Source organism: Tachypleus tridentatus, chromosome 1, assembly GCF_004210375.1.
Source record: "Tachypleus tridentatus isolate NWPU-2018 chromosome 1, ASM421037v1, whole genome shotgun sequence".
In the NCBI taxonomy this organism is placed as follows: domain Eukaryota; kingdom Metazoa; phylum Arthropoda; class Merostomata; order Xiphosura; family Limulidae; genus Tachypleus; species Tachypleus tridentatus.
Genome location: NC_134825.1, coordinates 172,630,459 through 172,648,954, shown reverse-complemented (window position 1 = coordinate 172,648,954; position 18,496 = coordinate 172,630,459). Strand labels below are relative to the sequence as shown.

Sequence of the window (18,496 nt, the reverse complement as noted above, 5' to 3'; positions counted from 1 at the left end):
GGGCTATCTGCGTTAGCCATCCCTAATTTAGCAGTGTAAGACTAGAGGGAAGGCAGGTAGTCATCATCACCCACAGCCAACTTTTGGGCTACTTTTATACCAACGAATAGTGGGATTGACCGTGACTTTATAACGCCCCCACAGCTGAAATGGCAAGCATGTTTGGTGCGACGGGGATGCGAACCCGCGACCCTCAGATTACGAGTCGAGTGCCTTAACCACCTAGCAATATGAAGACTAATTTGTTAAAATGAGTGGATCAAAATTTAGATTGGTATTTTATTATATAATACGAAGCCTAACTCAATTTAAAACATTATTCTATCCAATATCAACTAGGGAAACAATAGAATGACTTATTTTTATTTTCCATAAGGGTTATGTTTTTACATTCTCTTATTTAACAGTTTTTCCTCGGGTCAGGTACCCAGAATTCTGCAGATTCTAATTTTTCAAATCACTTTGGGTCGTTATTTTTTTATCGGCTAACACTTTTACCAAAACATGATTGGACAAAGAGCAGGCAATTGACGCACCCTTTGTAAAAATCGGATCCACGACTAGCCACAGAACAGATATCGACATATTATCGATATTCAGTGACTAAGTGTACCGATCTTATATTGATAAAGCAACATTAATACAGGATACGAAGCCCCCACGCTTGTACAGCAGTAAGTCTACGGATTTACAACGCTAAAATCAAAGGTTCGATTCCCCTCGGTGGGCTCAGCAGATAGCCCGATGTGGCTGTGCAATAAGAAATAACTCACACACACACACACGGGAAAGGGAAAAAAAAGGTTTGTGAGGGTAAAGCGTGGTACTTGTGGGAAATGTTCTCGATGTCAGCTTGGATGTGATGGTTTAAACCCAGAGGTCAAAATGGCACAACAAGCAAGTGGGAAACAGCCACAGAGCAAATTAAAGGCACGAAGAAACAAACATGAAGGATGACGCTGTTTCATTGGACAAGGATGAAGATGAAATGCCTAGCAATAATATTGAGGATCCTTTGGAATTTGTGACACTGAAGGAACGACATCGGTCATTCACGAACTCAAGTGTGAAAACAAAGCGTTGTTGTTGTAGAACTCGAACGATGTATATTTAATTCGGTAGTTCTTAGATATCGAATCCACATTCACATCAAACTTTCCAAACGAAGGAATATGGTGTCAGTGTTCTGGACAAGAACAATAGACTGTTTGTGTTCTGTATGATTGTTTTAGTATTCTATGTACTGTGTTATTCCAAGGAGAAACAGATGGTCTTACGAACGTGATTGGAAATGACATTTGGAAGAAATCTGATGATACAAAACTATTCTCATCTGTCAATGTTATTTAACAAACTCTGTCAGAGAAATGTATTGAGATAAAAATTATACTGTATTGCTGTGTTGGTTAATGACATTCAAAGAAGTCAAAGAGATTGAACATTGACGAACAAGCTTTTGAAACAGATAGATGGCACTTTCGTCGACTGAAGTGTGGGTCTCAGCTGGAACCTACAATAATATCTGTCCAGCATTATTGTAAGCAAGGTGGACTGAAAGATGATGAGAATTATCCCACTGACACTAAAACAAACAACAAGAACGGAAACAAATAAACAAGAATACAACAAACTAATGTTGATCTTAGTCACGTGACGGAGAGTCAACAACATAACACCACTAGCACATCTTCAAACTTTACTGCTATGAAGCAAAACGTCACTAAATCTGCGATTTTTTTCGTAAAACTTTGAATGAATACTTTAGTTCAACGTGAAAATGCACATTCCGGAATTCTGGGTACCTGACCCGTGAAAATATTGTCAAAGTTTTAGCATGATAACGTGCAATTTGTATTTCATGTAACTGCCTTCTATAACTTTATCTTTTAATAAAACAATGTTGTGTTTGCCTGCAAATTTTACCTTTCTTTGCCCTCACGTGCTGTGTCACTTCAAGCAAGACTTCACAAAAATGAAATCTTCCAGAATAATAAGTAACGAAAACAATAAAAAATATAATTAATTTATTTAACTCAGCCTAAAGTACCTTTCATAGTAAGTAACCAATATAATAAAAATATAATTAGTTTGTCTAACTCAGCCTAAAGTATCTTTCATAGTAAGTAACCAATATAATAAAAATATAATTAGTTTGTCTAACTCAGCCTGAAGTACCTTTTATAGTAAGTAACTAATATAATAAAAATATAATTAGTTTGTCTAACTCAGCCTAAAGTATCTTTCATAGTAAGTAACCAATATAATAAAAATATAATTAGTTTGTCTAACTCAGCCTGAAGTACCTTTTATAGTAAGTAACCAATATAATAAAAATATAATTAGTTTGTCTAACTCAGCCTAAAGTATCTTTCATAGTAAGTAACCAATATAATAAAAATATAATTAGTTTGTCTAACTCAGCCTGAAGTACCTTTTATAGTAAGTAACCAATATAATAAAAATATAATTAGTTTGTCTAACTCAGCCTAAAGTACCTTTTATAGTAAGTAACCAATATAATAAAAATATAATTAGTTTGTCTAACTCAGCCTAAAGTACCTTTAATTATAAATAACCAATATAATACAAATATAATTTATTTTGTCTAACTCAGCTTAAATTACCTTTTATTAAAACTAACGAATATAATAAAAATAAAATTTATTTTTCCCACTAACGTTTACAGGTAGGTAATACGCCGCTCCAAAGACCACTAGCATTACAATACCGTGTGCCAGGACCATCAAGTTCAAACCCCCGATAACAGAAATACACAACACTCCGGCTGAATGTAAATACATTTCCGCTTCTGTCTCCATTTCTGATATTTCCGGGATCGCCACAGTTTCGTGCTGGAAACGAAAAAGTAAAACAAAAAATGATGAAAATACCTTCAATAGAAGTGATAAATCTCACAGATACGTCTGTTTCTTAGTCATATACTATATTAAACTTACTGTTATCTTCATTTTTATTCCATTTAAAGACAAATAAATTGTTGTTTTTAGCCTGCGCGTGGTACCTTGGGCGACTAAAATATTGTATATATATTCCCTATTATGTATCTTTAGATATATAAAATATTACCTGTGTGGTCAGAAATGTGATTTGCATTTATTAAATATTATATTTCTTTATAGACACATAGATTTTCTAAAATATTGTCATTGGTGGAATCTTTTCGTATGAGTTGATAAAAATAAAACACAGTTGGTTTTAAAACAAATTCATGATAATATGTGAACCGAGACTGACTGATAGGTTTTTATTAATACTTGTTCAACGGATTTAATGAGCGCCATCGAGTGTCAGATATGAACACTACTCCATATGTTACAACCCAGGAACTATAACAATACATGCCGAGAATGTTAACAATCGGTTCAGCAGTTCGCGGACACACAGTCACACACATTTATCAGCTAGTGATTACAAATAAAGAAAACAAAGTAAATAAATAGTGGTCTTGTAAGAGTAACATGAAAACCGAAGACAAGACACAAGAAGTTGACAAGTTTCAGAGACAACATACCATATTTGCTGTACCAGTTTATGGTTCAAAGGATCCTTTTAGTTGTATATTACCAGAACGTTTAACGACAAACTAGATTTACGACTCATAGGGTCCATTTAACTGATATCTTATTAGGCATTCATTAGAATATTTCTAGTTTATATCCTACAAGACACATTTTGTTAAGCATTTATCAGAATGTTTGTAGATTATATCCTACAAGACACATTTTGTAAGGAGTTTACCGGAATATTTGTAGTTTATATTCTATAAGGCATATTTTCTTAAACACTTATCAGAATATTCAGAAATAAAACTTTTTGTGGCTCTAAATATTTTCTTATATAAAACGAAGTAAGGCATAATGAATGCTTTTAAGTTCAAAATTACTTTAAAAGGACAATAGTTAAAAACTGTATTATACGTTTATTTCTGACTCTATAGCATTGTGATACTTAACTTCAGGGTTTTTTATTGAGAAACGTTTTCAGAACTTTGATGTTAGATTCCATTCTATGGTTCGTTACTTGTAGTTGATGTTGTTTTATAACAACGATAAACACGATTATTAAGTGACAAGTAACCATTGTACTTACGAGTACATTGTAAGTCCGGACCAAACCATTGGGCTGACGTGTTGTAAAACATACATTTAGCACGTGTTAGTCCTACCACTTGGTAGCCTGGGAAACAAGTGTAGTTTACGATCGTATCTACTTCAAACTCCTGCTTGTCCAAACCAGCAGAGTATCTGGCATGGTTAACAACAGGCGGAGGGCCACATACAGCTGAAAAACAAACAGTCTATATCAGGGGTGTGCAACAGGCGGAGGGCCACATACAGCTGAAAAACAAACAGTCTATATCAGGGGTGTGCAACAGGCGGAGGGCCACATACAGCTGAAAAACAAACAGTCTACATCAGGGGTGTGCAACAGGCGGAGGGCCACATACAGCTGAAAAACAAACAGTCTACATCAGGGGTGTGCAACAGGCGGAGGGCCACATACAGCTGAAAAACAAACAGTCTACATCAGGGGTGCATGCAGCAGGCGGAGGGGCCACATACAGCTGAAAAACAAACAGTCTACATCAGGGGTGTGCAACAGGCGGAGGGGCCACATACAGCTGAAAAACAAACAGTCTACATCAGGGGTGTACATCAGGCGGAGTGCCACATACCAGCTGAAAAACAAACCAGTCAGTCATCAGGGGTGTGCAACAGGCGGAGGGCCACATACAGCTGAAAAACAAACAGTCTACATCAGGGGTGTGCAACAGGCGGAGGGCCACATACAGCTGAAAAACAAACAGTCTACATCAGGGGTGTGCAACAGGCGGAGGGGCCACATACAGCTGAAAAACAAACAGTCTACATCAGGGGTGTGCAACAGGCGGAGGGGGCCACATACAGCTGAAAAAAACAAACAGTCTACATCAGGGGTGTGCAACAGGCGGAGGGCCACATACAGCTGAAAACAAACAGTCTACATCAGGGGGTGTGCAGCAGGCGGAGGGAGCCACACAGTGGCTGAAAAAACAAACAGTCTACATCAGGGGTGTGCAACAGGCGGAGGGAGCCACATACAGCTGAAAAACAAACAGTCTACCCATCAGGGTGTGCAACAGGCGGAGGGCCACATACAGCTGAAAAAAAAACAAACAGTCTACATCAGGGGGTGTGCAACAGGCGGAGGGCCACATACAGCTGAAAAAAAAACAAACAGTCTACATCAGGGGTGTGCAACAGGCGGAGGGCCACATACAGCTGAAAAACAAACAGTCTACATCAGGGGTGTGCAGCAGGCGGAGGAGCCACAGCACAGCTGAAAAACAAACAGTGAGATACCACATCAGGGTGTGCAACAGGCGGAGGGCCACATACAGCTGAAAAACAAACAGTCTACATCAGGGGTGTGCAACAGGCGGAGGGCCACACACAGCTGAAAAAACAAACAGTCTACATCAGGGGTGTGCAGCAGGCGGAGGGCCACATACAGCTGAAAAACAAACAGTCTACATCAGGGGTGTGCAACAGGCGGAGGAGCCACATGCAGCTGAAAAAACAAACAGTCTACATCAGGGGTGTGCAACAGCCGGAGGGCCACATACAGCTGAAAAAACAAACAGTCTACATCAGGGGGGGGTGTGCAACAGGCGGAGGGCCACATACAGCTGAAAAACAAACAGTCTACATCAGGGGTGTGCAACAGGCGGAGGGAGCCACATACAGCTGAAAAAAACAAACAGTCTACATCAGGGGGGGGGGTGTGCAACAGGCGGGAGGAGCCACAGGGCCAGCTGAAAACAAACAGTCTACATCAGGGTGTGCTACAGGCGGAGGGCCACATACAGCTGAAAAACAAACAGTCTACATCAGGGGTGTGCAACAGGCGGAGGGCCACATACAGCTGAAAAACAAACAGTCTACATCAGGGGTGTGCAACAGGCGGAGGGCCACATACAGCTGAAAAACAAACAGTCTACATCAGGGGTGTGCAACAGGCGGAGGGATACAGCTGAAACAAACAGTCTACATCAGGGGTGTGTGCAACAGGCGGAGCCACATACAGCTGAAAACAAACAGTCTACATCAGGGGTGTGCAACAGGCGGAGGGGCCACACACAGCTGAAAAAACAAACAGTCTACATCAGGGTGTGCAACAGGCGGAGGGCCACATACAGCTGAAAACAAACAGTCTACATCAGGGGTGTTACCAGCAACAGGCGGAGGAGCCACATACACAGCTGAAAAACAAACAGTCTACATCAGGGGTGTGCAACAGGCGGAGGGCCACATACAGCTGAAAAACAAACAGTCTACATCAGGGGTGTGCAGCAGGCGGAGGAGGCCACATACAGCTGAAAACAAACAGTCTACATCAGGGGTGTGCAACAGGCGGAGGGCCACATACAGCTGAAAAACAAACAGTCTACATCAGGGGTGTGCAACAGGCGGAGGGCCACATACAGCTGAAAACAAACAGTCTACATCAGGGGTGCAGCAGGCGGAGGGCCACATACAGCTGAAAAACAAACAGCAGTCTACATCAGGGGTGTGCAACAGGCGGAGGCCACACACAGAGCTGCAAAAAAACAAACAGTCTACATCAGGGTGTGCAACAGGCGGAGGGCCATGGCTGAAAAACAAACGGTCTACATCAGGGGTGTGCAACAGGCGGAGAGGACCCATACAGCTGAAAAACAAACAGTCTACATCAGGGGTGTGCAACAGGCGGAGGCCACATACAGCTGGAAAACAAACAGTACATCAGGGGTGTGCAACAGGCGGAGGGCAACAGGCGGAGGCAGGAGGCCACATACAGCTGAAAACAAACAGTCTACATCAGGGGTGTGCAACAGGCGGAGGGCAGCCACATACAGCCGAAAAACAAACAGTCTACATCAGGGTGTGCACAAGCAGGCGGAGAGGCCACATACAGCTAGAAAACAAACAGTCTACATCAGGGTGCAACAGGCGGAGGGCCACACACAGCTGAAAACAAAAACAGTCTACATCAGGGGTGTGCAACAGGCGGAGGGGCACATTACAGCTGAAAACAAACAAACAGTCAGGAGGGGTGTGCAACAGGCGGAGGGCCACATACAGCTGAAAAACAAACAGTCCACATCAGGGGTGTGCAACAGGCGGAGGGCCACATACAGCTGAAAAAACAAACAGTCTACATCAGGGGTGTGCAACAGGCGGAGGGCCACATACAGCTGAAAAACAAACAGTCTACATCAGGGGTGTGCAACAGGCGGAGGCCACACAGCTGAAAAACAAATACCACACAGGGGGTGCAACACAGCCGAACTGAAAAACAAACAGTCTACATCAGGGGTGTGCAACAGGCGGATAGGCCACCACAGCTGAAAAACAAACAGTCTACATCAGGGGTGTGCAACAGGCGGAGGGGCCACATACAGTCTACATCTGCAACAGGCGGAGGGCCACATACAAAAACAAACAGTCATCAAAACGGAGGGCAAACAGTCTACATCAGGGGTGTGCAACAGGCGGAGGGCCACATACAGCTGAAAACAAACAGTCTACATCAGGGTGTAAGCAACAGGCGGAGGGCACAGCCACAGCTGAAAAACAAACAGTCTACATCAGGGGTGTGCAACAGGCGGAGGGCCATATACAGCTGAAAAACAAACAGTCCCATCAGGGGTGTGCAGGCGGAGTGACATACAGCTGAAAAACAAACAGTCTACATCACATACAGCTGAAAACAAACAGTCTACATCAGGGTGCAAGCAGGCGGAGGGCCACATACAGCCGAAAAACAAACAGTCTACATCAGGGGTGTGCAACAGGCGGAGGGCCACATACAGCTGAAAACAAACAGTCTACATCAGGGGTGTGCAACAGGCGGAGGGCCACATACAGCTGAAAAAAAAAACAAACAGTCTACATCAGGGTGTGCAACAGGCGGAGGGCCACATACAGCTGAAAAACAAACAGTCTACATCAGGGGTGCGCAACAGGCGGAGGGCCACATACAGCTGAAAAACAAACAGTCTACATCAGGGTGCAACAGGCGGAGGGCCACATACAGCTGAAAACAAACAGTCTACATCAGGGGTGTGCAACAGGCGGAGGGCCACATACAGCTGAAAACAAACAGTCTACATCAGGGTGTGCAACAGGCGGAGGGCCACATACAGCTGAAAACACAAACAGTCTACATCAGGGTGTGCAACAGGCGGAGGGCCACATACAGCTGAAAAACAAACAGTCTACATCAGGGTGTGCAACAGGCGGAGGGCCACATACAGCTGAAAAACAAACAGTCTACATCAGGGGTGTGCAACAGGCGGAGGGCCACATACAGCTGAAAAACAAACAGTCTACATCAGGGGTGTGCAACAGGCGGAGGGCCACATACAGCTGAAAAAAACAAACAGTCTACATCAGGGGGTGTGCAACAGGCGGAGGTGCCACATACAGCTGAAAAACAAACAGTCTACATCAGGGGTGTGCAACAGGCGGAGGGCCACATACAGCTGAAAACAAACAGTCTACATCAGGTGTGCAACAGGCGGAGGCCACATACAGCTGAAAAACAGTCTACATCAGGGGTGGCTACAGGCAGGCGGAGGCCACATACAGCTGAAAAACAAACAGTCTACACATCAGGGGGTGTGCAACAGGCGGAGGGCCACATACAGCTGAAAAACAAACAGTCTACATCAGGGGTGTGCAACAGGCGGAGGGCCACATACAGCTGAAAAACAAACAGTCTACATCAGGGGTGTCAGCGGGTAACAGCTGAAAAACAAACAGTCTACATCAGTGCAACAGGCGAGGGCCACACACAGCTGAAAAACAAACAGTCTACATCAGGGTGTGCAACAGGCGGAGGGCCACATACAGCTGAAAAACAAACAGTCTACATCAGGGGTGTGCAACAGGCGGAGGGCCACATACAGCTGAAAAACAAACAGTCTACATCAGGGGTGTGCAACAGGCGGAGGGCCACATACAGCTGAAAACAAACAGTCTACATCAGGGGTGTGCAACAGGCGGAGGGCCACATACAGCTGAAAAACAAACAGTCTACATCAGGGTGTGCAACAGGCGGAGGGCCACATACAGCTGAAAACAAACAGTCTACATCAGGGGTGCAACAGGCGGAGGGCCACATACAGCTGAAAACAAACAGTCTACATCAGGGGTGTGCAACAGGCGGAGGGCCACATACAGCTGAAAAACAAACAGTCTACATCAGGGGTGTGCAACAGGCGGAGGGCCACATACAGCTGAAAAACAAACAGTCTACATCAGGGGTGTGCAACAGGCGGAGGGCCACATACAGCTGAAAAACAAACAGTCTACATCAGGGGTGTGCAACAGGCGGAGGGCCACATACAGCTGAAAACAAACAGTCTACATCAGGGGTGTGCAACAGGCGGAGGGCCACATACAGCTGAAAACAAACAGTCTACATCAGGGGTGTGCAACAGGCGGAGGGCCACATACAGCTGAAAAACAAACAGTCTACATCAGGGGTGTGCAACAGGCGGAGGGCCACATACAGCTGAAAACAAACAGTCTACATCAGGGTGTGCAACAGGCGGAGGGCCACATACAGCTGAAAACAAACAGTCTACATCAGGGTGTGCAACAGGCGGAGGGCCACATACAGCTGAAAAACAAACAGTCTACATCAGGGGTGTGCAACAGGCGGAGGGCCACATACAGCTGAAAAACAAACAGTCTACATCAGGGGTGTGCAACAGGCGGAGGGCCACATACAGCTGAAAACAAACAGTCTACATCAGGGGTGTGCAACAGGCGGAGGGCCACATACAGCTGAAAAACAAACAGTCTACATCAGGGTGTGCAACAGGCGGAGGGCCACATACAGCTGAAAACAAACAGTCTACATCAGGGTGTGCAACAGGCGGAGGGCCACATACAGCTGAAAAACAAACAGTCTACATCAGGGGTGTGCAACAGGCGGAGGGCCACCACAGCTGAAAAACAAACAGCAGGGGTGTGAAAACAAACAGTCTACATCAGGGTGTGCAACAGGCGGAGGGCCACATACAGCTGAAAAACAAACAGTCTACATCAGGGTGTGCAACAGGCGGAGGGCTGAAAACAAACAGTCACATCAGGGTGTGCAACAGGCAGCATACAGAAAAACAAACAGTCTACATCAGGGGTGTGCAACAGGCGGAGGGCCACATACAGCTGAAAACAAAACAGTCTACATCAGGGTGTGCAACAGGCGGAGGGCCACATACAGCTGAAAACAAACAGTCTACATCAGGGTGTGCAACAGGCGGAGGGCCACATACAGCTGAAAAACAAACAGTCTACATCAGGGGTGTGCAACAGGCGGAGGGCCACATACAGCTGAAAAACAAACAGTCTACATCAGGGTGTGCAACAGGCGGAGGGCCACATACAGCTGAAAAACAAACAGTCTACATCAGGGGTGTGCAACAGGCGGAGGGCCACATACAGCTGAAAAACAAACAGTCTACATCAGGGGTGTGCAACAGGCGGACAGCTGAAAAACAAACAGTCTACATCAGGGGTGTGCAACAGGCGGAGGGCCACATACAGCTGAAAACAAACAGTCTACATCAGGGTGTGCAACAGGCGGAGGGCCACATACAGCTGAAAACAAACAGTCTACATCAGGGTGTGCAACAGGCGGAGGGCCACATACAGCTGAAAACAAACAGTCTACATCAGGGTGTGCAACAGGCGGAGGGCCACATACAGCTGAAAAACAAACAGTCTACATCAGGGTGTGCAACAGGCGGAGGGCCACATACAGCTGAAAAAACAAACAGTCTACATCAGGGTGTGCAACAGGCGGAGGGCCACATACAGCTGAAAACAAACAGTCTACATCAGGGGTGTGCAACAGGCGGAGGGCCACATACAGCTGAAAAACAAACAGTCTACATCAGGGGTGTGCAACAGGCGGAGGGCCACATACAGCTGAAAAACAAACAGTCTACATCAGGGTGTGCAACAGGCGGAGGGCCACATACAGCTGAAAAACAAACAGTCTACATCAGGGGTGTGCAACAGGCGGAGGGCCACATACAGCTGAAAAAACAAACAGTCTACATCAGGGTGTGCAACAGGCGGAGGGCCACACAGCTGAAAACAAACAGTCTACATCAGGGTGTGCAACAGGCGGAGGGCCACATACAGCTGAAAACAAACAGTCTACATCAGGGGTGTGCAACAGGCGGAGGGCCACATACAGCTGAAAACAAACAGTCTACATCAGGGGTGTGCAACAGGCGGAGGGCCACATACAGCTGAAAACAAACAGTCTACATCAGGGGTGTGCAACAGGCGGAGGGCCACATACAGCTGAAAAACAAACAGTCTACATCAGGGTGTGCAACAGGCGGAGGGCCACATACAGCTGAAAAACAAACAGTCTACATCAGGGTGTGCAACAGGCGGAGGGCCACATACAGCTGAAAACAAACAGTCTACATCAGGGGTGTACAGCTGAAAAACAAACAGTCTACATCAGGGTGTGCAACAGGCGGAGGGCCACACACAGCTGAAAACAAACAGTCTACATCAGGGGTGTGCAACAGGCGGAGGGCCACATACAGCTGAAAAACAAACAGTCTACATCAGGGTGTGCAACAGGCGGAGGGCCACATACAGCTGAAAAACAAACAGTCTACATCAGGGGTGTGCAACAGGCGGAGGGCCACATACAGCTGAAAACAAACAGTCTACATCAGGGGTGTGCAACAGGCGGAGGGCCACATACAGCTGAAAAACAAACAAACAGTGCAACAGGCGGAGGGCCACATACAGCTGAAAAACAAACATCAGGGTGTGCAACAGGCGGAGGGCCACATACAGCTGCCACATAAAAAAACAAACAGTCTACATCAGGGTGTGCAACAGGCGGAGGGCCACATACAGCTGAAAAACAAACAGTCTACATCAGGGGTGTGCAACAGGCGGAGGGCCACATACAGCTGAAAAACAAACAGTCTACATCAGGGGTGTGCAACAGGCGGAGGGCCACATACAGCTGAAAAACAAACAGTCTACATCAGGGTGTGCAACAGGCGGAGGGCCACATACAGCTGAAAAACAAACAGTCTACATCAGGGGTGTGCAACAGGCGGAGGGCCACATACAGCTGAAAAACAAACAGTCTACATCAGGGGTGTGCAACAGGCGGAGGGCCACATGAAAAACAAACAGTCTACATCTGCAAAAACAAACAGTCAAACATCATCAGGGTGTGCAACAGGCGGAGGGCCACATACAGCTGAAAAACAAACAGTCTACATCAGGGTGTGCAACAGGCGGAGGGCCACATACAGCTGAAAAACAAACAGTCTACATCAGGGTGTGCAACAGGCGGAGGGCCACATACAGCTGAAAAACAAACAGTCTACATCAGGGGTGTGCAACAGGCGGAGGGCCACATACAGCTGAAAAACAAACAGTCTACATCAGGGTGTGCAACAGGCGGAGGGCCACATACAGCTGAAAAACAAACAGTCTACATCAGGGGTGTGCAACAGGCGGAGGGCCACATACAGCTGAAAAACAAACAGTCTACATCAGGGTGTGCAACAGGCGGAGGGCCACATACAGCTGAAAAACAAACAGTCTACATCAGGGTGTGCAACAGGCGGAGGGCCACATACAGCTGAAAACAAACAGTCTACATCAGGGTGTGCAACAGGCGGAGGGCCACATACAGCTGAAAACAAACAGTCTACATCAGGGGTGTGCAACAGGCGGAGGGCCACATACAGCTGAAAAACAAACAGTCTACATCAGGGGGTGTGCAACAGGCGGAGGGCCACATACAGCTGAAAAAACAAACAGTCTACATCAGGGTGTGCAACAGGCGGAGGGCCACATACAGCTGAAAACAAACAGTCTACATCAGGGTGTGCAACAGGCGGAGGGCCACATACAGCTGAAAAACAAACAGTCTACATCAGGGGTGTGCAACAGGCGGAGGGCCACATACAGCTGAAAACAAACAGTCTACATCAGGGGTGTGCAACAGGCGGAGGGCCACATACAGCTGAAAAACAAACAGTCTACATCAGGGGTGTGCAACAGGCGGAGGGCCACATACAGCTGAAAACAAACAGTCTACATCAGGGTGTGCAACAGGCGGAGGGCCACATACAGCTGAAAAACAAACAGTCTACATCAGGGTGTGCAACAGGCGGAGGGCCACATACAGCTGAAAAACAAACAGTCTACATCAGGGGTGTGCAACAGGCGGAGGGCCACATACAGCTGAAAACAAACAGTCTACATCAGGGTGTGCAACAGGCGGAGGGCCACATACAGCTGAAAAAAAACAAACAGTCTACATCAGGGTGTGCAACAGGCGGAGGGCCACATACAGCTGAAAAACAAACAGTCTACATCAGGGGTGTGCAACAGGCGGAGGGCCACATACAGCTGAAAACAAACAGTCTACATCAGGGGTGTGCAACAGGCGGAGGGCCACATACAGCTGAAAAAACAAACAGTCTACATCAGGGGTGTGCAACAGGCGGAGGGCCACATACAGCTGAAAACAAACAGTCTACATCAGGGTGTGCAACAGGCGGAGGGCCACATACAGCTGAAAAACAAACAGTCTACATCAGGGTGTGCAACAGGCGGAGGGCCACATACAGCTGAAAACAAACAGTCTACATCAGGGGTGTGCAACAGGCGGAGGGCCACATACAGCTGAAAAACAAACAGTCTACATCAGGGGTGTGCAACAGGCGGAGGGCCACATACAGCTGAAAAACAAACAGTCTACATCAGGGTGTGCAACAGGCGGAGGGCCACATACAGCTGAAAAAACAAACAGTCTACATCAGGGGTGTGCAACAGGCGGAGGGCCACATACAGCTGAAAAGGGCCACAAACAGCTGAAAAACAAACACATCAGGGGTGTGCAACAGGCGGAGGGCCACATAGGCGAAAAAACAAACAGTCTACATCAGGGGTGTGCAACAGGCGGAGGGCCACATACAGCTGAAAACAAACAGTCTACATCAGGGTGTGCAACAGGCGGAGGGCCACATACAGCTGAAAACAAACAGTCTACATCAGGGGTGTGCAACAGGCGGAGGGCCACATACAGCTGCAAAAAAACAAACAGTCTACATCAGGGGTGTGCAACAGGCGGAGGGCCACATACAGCTGAAAAAAAACAAACAGTCTACATCAGGGTGTGCAACAGGCGGAGGGCCACATACAGCTGAAAAACAAACAGTCTACATCAGGGGTGTGCAACAGGCGGAGGGCCACATACAGCTGAAAAACAAACAGTCTACATCAGGGGTGTGCAACAGGCGGAGGGCCACATACAGCTGAAAAACAAACAGTCTACATCAGGGGTGTGCAACAGGCGGAGGGCCACATACAGCTGAAAAACAAACAGTCTACATCAGGGTGTGCAACAGGCGGAGGGCCACATACAGCTGAAAAACAAACAGTCTACATCAGGGTGTGCAACAGGCGGAGGGCCACATACAGCTGAAAACAAACAGTCTACATCAGGGGTGTGCAACAGGCGGAGGGCCACATACAGCTGAAAAACAAACAGTCTACATCAGGGTGTGCAACAGGCGGAGGGCCACATACAGCTGAAAAACAAACAGTCTACATCAGGGTGTGCAACAGGCGGAGGGCCACATACAGCTGAAAACAAACAGTCTACATCAGGGTGTGCAACAGGCGGAGGGCCACATACAGCTGAAAACAAACAGTCTACATCAGGGGTGTGCAACAGGCGGAGGGCCACATACAGCTGAAAAACAAACAGTCTACATCAGGGGTGTGCAACAGGCGGAGGGCCACATACAGCTGAAAAACAAACAGTCTACATCAACCAAAAAATTGTTCCTGTCACACTCGTCTTTCAAAAAGTAAAAATATCCCCACGTGCTGAGCATTCTTTTGGCAGAGGATTGTTTGTTTGTTTGTTTTTTGAATTTCGCACAAAGCTACTCGAGGGCTATCTGTGCTAGCCGTCCCTAATTTAGCAGTGTAAGACTAGAGGGAAGGCAGCTAGTCATCACCACCTACCGCCAACTCTTGGGCTACTCTTTTTACCAACGAATAGTGGGATTGACCGTCACATTATAACGCCCCCACGGCTGAAAGGGCGAGCATGTTTGGCGCGACCGGGATGCGAACCCGCGACTCTCAGATTACGAGTCGCACGCCTTAACACGCTTGGCCATACCAGGGCCTGGTGAAGTCTAAAAGCTATTAATACACAGAAGTTTAATATTATAATGTTACTTGTTTTCTTTCTTTTATCGAAAGTGCAAAACCAGTTTACATACGTTCCATTGTGGCTTCTTATGGTGCATTTTCAAACCGAATATTTCTATTGTTTTTCTTATGTTTAAAGCTAGAAAAATCAGTCAGCCATTTTCTATTTTTTTATTGTAAATGTTGGCTTTTATGTTGTCAAGTAACTTATTTTATTCTTCTTTCACGGGCACGGCATGGCCACGTGGCCAAGGCACTCGACTCGTAATCCGAGGGTCGCGGATTCGAATCCTTGTCACACCAAACATGCTCGCCCTTTCAGTCGTGGGAGTGTCATAATGTTACGATCAATCCCATTATTCGTTGGTAAAATATCAGGCCAAGAGATAGCAGTGGGTGGTGATGGCTAGCTGTCTTCCCTCTTGTCTTTTACTACTAAATTAGGGACGGCTAGCGCAGAGAGCTCTCGTGTAGTTTTGCGCGAAATTCAAACCAAACCAAACCAAATATTCTTCCACATATAGGATATAATCGATATATTTCCACCGGAAATTGGTGAGAACATAGGTGCATTAATGGGCTTTGTCTCTATGGTAACGAAGAAATTTTTAATAGTGGACATAATGAGGTTGCAATGTTTAAGACTTCTATTTGATGATTTTTGTGGCAAAGTAAAACAGTTGGTAGTGGCTAATTCATGTCGTTTTCACATTTTCTAAAGACATTTTCAAATATTTCTTTTTGTCATATTTATCTTTGATTAGTTCAATACAAAGTGGAAAAATCTAAAAAGTTTGTTTGTTATGAATTTCACGCAAATCTGCGTGGTCTATCTGCGGTGTAAGACTAGAGGGAAGGCAGCTACTCATTGCTACCCACCGCCAATTCTGAGGCTACCTTTACCAACGAATAGTGAGATTTACCACAACATAATAACATATCCACGATTGAAAGGGCGATCATGTTTGGTTTGATGGAGATTCGAACCCGCGACCGTCAGATTACGAGTTGAGCGCCCTGACCACCTGGCCATGTCTGGCGAAAAACTAGAAATAAAGCAACAACGAAGAACCCCAAAAATTATAGTCACAGGGACAGTAGCAATGTCCCTTAGCGACTAAATAAAATATGAAACATCAGAATAAAAAACGTGAGAGAAAAGCAGAGGATAAGATACACACAGGAGAAAAAGGAGAGCAAATAAAACTACTAAAAACATGAAGCGACAACGACAGGTGTGTTGTTTGTTTCCAGTGTATTTATCACGACAACGACGGCTGTGTTGTTTGTTTCCAGTGTATTTATCACGACAACGACGGCTGTGTTGTTTGTTTCCAGTGTATTTATCACGACAACGACGACTGTGTTGTTTGTTTCCAGTGTATTTATCACGACAACGACGGTTGTGTTGTTTGATTCCAGTGTATTTATCACGACAACGACGACTGTGTTGTTTGATTCCAGTGTATTTATCACGACAACGACGGCTGTGTTGTTTGCTTCCAGTGTATTTATCACGACAACGACAGGTGTGTTGTTTGTTTCCAGTGTATTTATCACGACAGCGACGGCTGTGTTGTTTGATTCCAGTGTATTTATCACGACAATGACGACTGTGCTGTTTGCTTCCAGTGTATTTATCACAATAACGAGCTTACTGGCCACCCAGCTTGTCTGGCTGTTTAGTATTCTTAACTTGGTTCTGAGCTCTTGTCAAAATTCAACTTTTCCTTGCTGGTGAAACCTTAAGCTAAGAAGCGAGGTGTCTCTCCAGATGACAGTTATTACAGGACAACAAAAATAAATCAACCCACAGAAACAAACAGCTTAGCGAATTTCTGAACTTGTTTGGCTCCGTACAATAAATTACAGAACTAGGTGACACCTTACAACAAATTTCTGAATTAATCTGACACCTTACAACAAATTTCTGAATTGGTCTGATACCTTAAAACAAATTTTATTTTTAAAAAATCACTTCTTCTGAACAAAACGTTTCTGTTTTTTTTTAAATAAAACAAAAACAATACAATATTCTAGTCCGTTTCAAGAACGCTGGTGCTCGCTTTTAACTCCAGCTGTCGCTCCGTCAAACAAATTTTATGTATTCGCCTTGAACCTTCTGATCAACAGACCAGTTCGCTTACGTTCAGTTAAATTACTTAACTGTAAAGACAAACAATTTTAGTTGCTGTTAAACTTTCAGGGATCGTGGAATGTGTATGGAGGGGTGGAAGGTAAAACAGTATTAACAGAAGATAAAAAACACTTAACATCCATACTGTTATAATTCGTATTACCCCTAACTTAGTTCAACAATAATAGCGGTTTTCACACCTACTTACGTTTTTTCTTACAAGCAGGAGTCTTACCACTCCACGAGCCATCTCCCTGACATACTCGCTGTCTTGGCCCTGACATCCAGTACCCACCATAACATTTGTACGTAACCTTGACCCAAATATGTTACCAGTGGCTTCAGGTTGACCGTGGACGATCGGCTCCAAGCTCTCGCATTGAAGGTCTGTAGAATAAAATTGTCGTGTGTTGTTAATACAAGTGGCAAAACGAACACTGAAGTTGTGTTGATTTTATAACGTAAAACAACATGTCTACTTTTGTAATTTTAAAAACAAAGTGACACCACTGGAAAGGTATCCACTTCACGAGGACATAGCTGAGATAAGTTCGCTTTCTTAGCTATATTTCCCGAAAAGTTTAATATCTTAGAACCTTCGTAAGTTCTTTCCGATTTTCGATAAATAAGTGAATAGGTGTTTTATAATAGAACTAAACATGGCCGGCGTATAGAATTACGTGGAATAAATATTTTCTTTATCAACACAAAATATACGATATCTGGAATAATTATATTACCTATCAACACAAAATATACAACATATTAAAGTATTGTACGTTCGTACTTAGAAAACAAACAAAGAAACTGAAGTGACCGTTGTCAGATTAGACTGAAAATTCTCGTCACTTTAAAGAAGTGATGTATCACTTAGTTTTCTAGATTATTACTTTTTATAAATCTAAGTTCATCCAATCGGACAGCGTAACTTTTTTTTGGCCTACAATGCTAAACTTTGGAGTTCGATTCCCGTGTTGCGCTGAGCGCAACTCACTGTGTAGCATAGCACAATTATAACTCATTGTGTAGCTGAAACTGTAACAACAACATTTTCTTAATTCATTGACAACAATCTTGTGTT

The 18,496-nt window shown here is 45.0% G+C and overlaps 1 pseudogene across 1 annotated transcript in view; it reads right to left on the bottom strand.

The window, feature by feature from the left end:
- Positions 1–18,496, bottom strand: part of LOC143233630 (sushi, von Willebrand factor type A, EGF and pentraxin domain-containing protein 1-like) — an 84,123-nt pseudogene that overhangs the window by 44,721 nt on the left and 20,906 nt on the right. Inside the window, exons 3-5 of the transcript XR_013018254.1 lie at positions 17,624–17,802; positions 4,111–4,302; positions 2,679–2,852 (exon numbers count right to left, since the gene is read on the bottom strand). The product of XR_013018254.1 is annotated as a sushi, von Willebrand factor type A, EGF and pentraxin domain-containing protein 1-like (transcript). The remainder of the gene's footprint in view (positions 1–2,678; positions 2,853–4,110; positions 4,303–17,623; positions 17,803–18,496) is intronic.